Consider the following 5,582-nt stretch of genomic DNA (forward strand, 5'->3'; position numbering starts at 1 on the left):
AATAATCTTTGTTTTAATGGTAGACATTAAGAGCTCTGATTTGCTGGGTGCTCCCGTACATATTTGTCAACTGTGTCTAAGGATGCAGTTTAGTTACCTGGGGAGAGTTTAGTGTTATGAGGTGTTGTAGTCAGGGTTTCCAAGGGACACAAATTTATAGGTTTCTTTTATAGTAGTCACCCAAAGGGTAATATACTAAAAGAGTACAAGAAATCTCTCCACACACTAAAGATCAAAAGAATCCAGCTGAGGGCCGGGATTCCACAGCAATGTCCTGCATGAGTCCAGCTAAAGACCTAGAGCCCATAACAATGCCTCCATGAGTCCAACTGGAGGCCTAGAGCTCACGACGTCTCATGTAGGCCTGTTTCATGGATCTGCACTGGGAAGGCCCAAAGGTTAGCAGAGGAATCTAGAAAGTCTGCCAGCAGTATGAAGGATCTGTGCGAGCAGGCTGAAGGATCTACACTGGAGCCAGGAAACGACACTCAAAGATAAGATCAGCACTGCCCTGAAAAGGACCACAGCCATCCTCAGCAACAGCGAGGTCCTGAGCTCCTCTGATGATAACAGCTGAGTTCATATGAGAAAAGCCATTGTGACAGGCTTTTCCAGGATGTTGAACAGTGCACCATCTTCCTCTCTGGATCCAGGAAGTGATGCTTAAAGTAAGGATGAGAGCTCCCCTAAAATGAACTGTAGCCATTCTCAGTGACAACAAGGTCCCAAGCTCCTCAGATGATGAGAACAGGTGAGTTCATCAGAAAAGCCAGCATGACAAGCTCCTCAGGAGAACCAATAGCCCAGGAGAACCTACAGCTCCCCAAAGCTCCCTACAGCTCCTCTTCTTCTCCAGTTCTGCCTCATATGCTGCCAGCAACAGTCCTCAGGTGGGCCTCCTATACCTGGCACCACAATGGCTCAGTTCAGCTGGGTGTTACAAGTTGGCTACCAGCTGTCAATCCACCACATTAGGTATTACCTTTCTTGTTCTGCGTTCCTCTTAGAACTACAATCTGGATCAAATTATTCTCCACTACTGGAGAAAAGCCTTCCTACAAATTTACCCCAGAGTGCCATAAATTATTAATTTTTCCAGTCTGACTTGTAGGAATGAGCAACATTCCTGGACTTATGTGAATGCCTCATACTTTTTAAAAATCCTTTTGTATTGTCTCTCCCCATATTTGAGTAGTTTCTCCACACAAACACACTGATCAGTAATGTGTCAGTATGCAAAGGGAAGCTTCTGCCAATGCCCAGGGGTCTCCCTCTGTGCACCTACTTCTAGTTGGTCTTGCAAACTCTAGCCTGGACTCCCCAAACTCTCAGTTCATCTCCTGGTCTGCCAAATTCTGCCTTGATACTTCTCATTCTGTTTTAATAGTCATCCTTATTCATTTTGTCCTTAATGCACACTGAAATTTTGAACTGAAGATAGATTTCTTACTACCCTAGTAACAAGATCAATAGTCAAAGTAATGGTCTAGCAGCATTCTCCCGTGTCTCCAGAGCAATGTAATGAGAATCAGATAAGAAAAATTCTCTTCTGTGAGTGACAGCTCCACCCCTTAGGTAAAGAACAACAGAAAAAAAGTAATTGCTGTCTTGTGTGTAAGAGAAAGAGGCAGTTACCTCTCTCTGCTTCTGGGGAGTCTTCGTGCATAAGCCTTACTCCATCCTTTTGGAATGTAAATAAATCTCTCCAGAGAACAGATAATCCCACTGACTCCAGTTTTACAGCTCAGAGATGTCTCCAAGTCCCAGGCTCCATTCCCTCTTGAGATATAAACACATATCTCTGGAGTTAGGTAAATCTCCCCGGAGTTCCCACTATCTGTAGAGTTGTAAATTAACTTCCAAGACTTGTTCTCAGGTCAGATTCCAAATTTCAGTAAAATTTGTTCAGAAAGCCCTGACAGTGAAGAAACATAAAAATATTTTCTTTTCAATCCTACCTTCTCCCTGTGCCGTGACTTCAAAACACTCTCAAAAGAATAAACCAAACAATTGTTAGGTCCCATCTCTCGGAGGTCCTGGTCCTCTGTGGGTTGGTATCTAGCATTCATGTCTTTTCTCAGGTTTTATTGGTTACCCCAGGTGGGAGAGCAAATCCAGTTCCTGCTACCCATCTTGGGAGGAAGCCAGTCTTACTCTACTTCACATCCTTTTGCTTTGTCCTGTTCTTACCACCGCATAATCTACCCTTCACCACAAAACCCATGCCCTCCTGATTACTCCCTGTCAAGGCTGACATCTCAGTTCAGGCAGTCAACACAGCTGCAAGCTATGTAAGGTGTTCCTGACTGCCATGCACATTTGGAGGCCTGTTGTAGTCATTGTTGGCTCCTTCCAAGAAGCACCCTCTCCCCCACTTCCCAGATCACCACTACTTAGCTCAGGTCTTTTTCCCTTAGGTACCTGGACCCTGAGAAAGGCTGATCTCCTGTGTGCTCCAGGGTTTGAGGGCCATTCTGTACTTCTTAACAGTGACTGGTCCAGAAGAGGCGCATAACCCATGTATGGCCGATGAGATGACAGAAGTTGGCTGCTGGACTTCTAGCAGAAGTTTCTTCACCCTGTGAAGAGACACAGAAAGAAATCCTTTTTCCTCTTCTTCTAAACATGAGAAAGTTGGATGCTTTGCACACTGCCCCTCCTTACTCACAGTCTGAGAATGAAGCCAACGCTGGAAAATGGAAAGAACCTGGAGTCTGAATGGCTCACTCAGCGGCAGAGACTGGATGTTCTATTATGTGCAATGGTAATTTGTCTAATCTTAAGACAACTTTAGTTGCAGTTTTAGCCAAAACCTCCCAGCTGATAAACGATGTTAACCCCAAACTCCTGATAACTTGGACATGTTTCCTTTCCAGCCGGAGCTGGATACACATCTGTCTTCCTCCCAGACACCACACCTCTTAGGAGCCAGGAGGATGGCAGGGTAACTTTCCAGGCCTGGTGTCAGTGTATAGTCAGTTTCTGTCTGGGGTGACAGGTCCCAAGGTGCCATGGATGAAAAGAAAAGCAAGAGAAACAAGAAAAACAAGAGAGGCATAATTCTGGGATCAGGGGGCTGCAGCCTCCCGGACTGAAGCCTCGATTACCATCCTCTTTAGCCTTTTATTGGTTACTTTTCTTTTTTTTTTTGGTTTTTCTCCGGTACCGGGAACCGAACTCATGACCTTGCGCTTGCCAGGCAGGCGCTTTTGCCACTGAGCTAAATCCCCAGCCCCATTATTGGGATACAAGCAAAAAGCAGCGACAGGGCAAATGGGAGGAATAATTAACAGGATTGGCGAGGACAATACAGCTCAATTATCACAGGAATGAGACCTGACTTAGTTAGCCATCAGGTTATCATTCCTTTGGGTATATCTCAGCAAGGCATCTAGTCTTGTCCCAGCAGCTTTCCACAGGGACACACATCCTGCTATCATTTCCTTTTGCACCAATGCTTTTGCTAGACTTCCTCCAGAATCAAACAATCATATGGCTTGGTGGGGCCCAAAGTCCCACATAGGTAATACATTGAAAGATAAACTAAAGAATGTCCTTCTCCACAGCTAAGAGACAAGTAAAAAAGAGGTCCTCAGTGAGTGATTTTCCTCCCTGCAACTAGAGATGTTTCTATTGCCATTTTTGATGTTAGCTAATATTTATTAAGAAGTTAACTATGTGTCAGCCACATGCTGTATCTCATGTGATATTTTAAATAACCCTAGGAAATAGGTACTATTACAGCTTTACAACCACTTTTCAGTAGGAAAATTGAAACTAGGAAAGTCCACACTTACATGACTAAGAAGTAGCAGAACCAAGGGCAGAGCCCATGTCTCCTCACCACAACTCTTTAAAGATCTTATTTTACTAGTTTATCCCTCCACAAAAGGCTAGCACCAGATTTTTGGTCCACACATATAATAAAGGTGATTCAAAATTAATTGAGTTGAGTCAAATTCAATTCAATTCAATTATAAAAACTGGAGAGCAGGGTTGTTGCTGATGTTTAAATACTTGCCAAGGATCCTGTCACAGTTTAACCATAATTTCTCCATAAACAAATACATTAATACTTCAGAAGCATAACCTATTAGTTCTGAATAGAGATTCTCAGGACTCTGCTAATGAGATTGATTCACTAAATTCAAAATTCTTCACATAATTCATATCTTGCTCATTTGGCCCATTTCATTTTTGCTTTGTTATTGAACTCATAAGTATTTCATCAGCTCTCACAAAATTCCAGATTTGCTTCCTTTTTCAAAGCCAAGTAGGTGTCTCTGCAAACCCAGTAAATATTAATTAGTGAAAAGGATGAAGGTTGACTTGATACATTTCTCTTCCCTAATTGCTTTTGAAGACCCTTGGCATCATTTAGCATCTGGGTTGAAAGCTTGGAAAACACATTGCAAATCCATACACTGTTAATGAACACTGTGCGGTAGCACTATCTTACTTTGTCCAAAAATCTTTGTAATCACTAACAACATATTCAGAGCGATGGGAGCAGATTGTCATAGTTTCCTCTGATAATCCTGAACATGAAGCCATTTCTGTTACCGACACTGGAGGCACCAGAAGAGCACTCTGTCTGGAGTCACTCTCCTGGCCCCCTCCTCCATCAACTGGGATAATAAATCAGGGATATTCAAACAAAGTTTGCAGTGTCAGAGTAAAAGGCTCCTCTGCTAGCTAGAGAATAACAATAATGACAACCAACAGCATGAACACCTACCTGTTAGTGGCTCCAATATTAAGGCACAGCCCTCAAGAGAAGAACCCTGGGAGAGTATTAAATAAATTAATGTGTAAATGAATCTATATATGCATTTTACACAAGCTAAATGCCTGTGGGTTTTGCTGACTTTCTGACTGGACCCTTGACCTGGTTTCTCTGCTTCTGTCCAATCTCCAGTGCAGATGGGGGCAGGTGTGGGTGAGGGCCAGCCAGCCCACCCCCTGTGCTCACACCTTGCACCTCACATGACCTTCAAGTCTTTAAGCAGCCAGATCCTCCAGTGTGTGGACTGGCACTTGGAAACACATTTGGAGTTTTCTTCACCTTTGCCAGTCCCTGGGGTGAGATTCCTGACAGTCACAGTCACTGAGCAGCTCTCTGCCTTGTGCAGCTAGCCCTCCGCACTTTCAAGATGTGAGGCACTGATTGCCACAGATGCGCAGCCCTGGGTTTCTAGTGCCCCTTGGAATTTTAAAGCTTCATACCATTTTCTTAACAGCTACTAATGGTAAGCTTTTTACAAAGAAGGTTTTTAGTTTCCATCACCAGTGACAGTTCTCTTCCTCTCCACCACCTCTTCTTCCTCATCTGCCTTTTGTTCACAAAACAGCCCCTCCTTCCCCATATCTGTGACCTCTAAGGTGTTATGGACCACAGGTTTGTCATCTCATAAACAGGCAAACAAGATTAACACAGAAGATTCAGAGGAAGCAAATCTTCAGTGCCCCTGACATTTGCTTTGTAACACAGAAGGGGCAGGCACTCTACCTCCTCCAGATCAGAGGTAAGAAAAAGGTGGAAAGGAAGTGCAAGGATAATGTGTCTTCGGGTTCAAGAAGGA

At 43.7% G+C, this 5,582-nt stretch overlaps 1 long non-coding RNA gene across 1 annotated transcript in view; it reads right to left on the bottom strand.

Moving 5' to 3' along the window:
• The window catches only part of LOC102008719, a 4,739-nt gene extending 1,860 nt beyond the window's left edge, over positions 1-2,879 (bottom strand). Inside the window, exons 1-2 of the long non-coding RNA XR_263586.2 lie at positions 2,669-2,879; positions 2,422-2,579 (exon numbers count right to left, since the gene is read on the bottom strand). This is a non-coding gene — a long non-coding RNA (uncharacterized LOC102008719). The remainder of the gene's footprint in view (positions 1-2,421; positions 2,580-2,668) is intronic.
• Positions 2,880-5,582: the final 2,703 nt, after the last annotated feature.

This window comes from Chinchilla lanigera, unplaced genomic scaffold (genome assembly GCF_000276665.1).
Source record: "Chinchilla lanigera isolate Chin_1 unplaced genomic scaffold, ChiLan1.0 scaffold00073, whole genome shotgun sequence".
Lineage (NCBI taxonomy): Eukaryota > Metazoa > Chordata > Mammalia > Rodentia > Chinchillidae > Chinchilla > Chinchilla lanigera.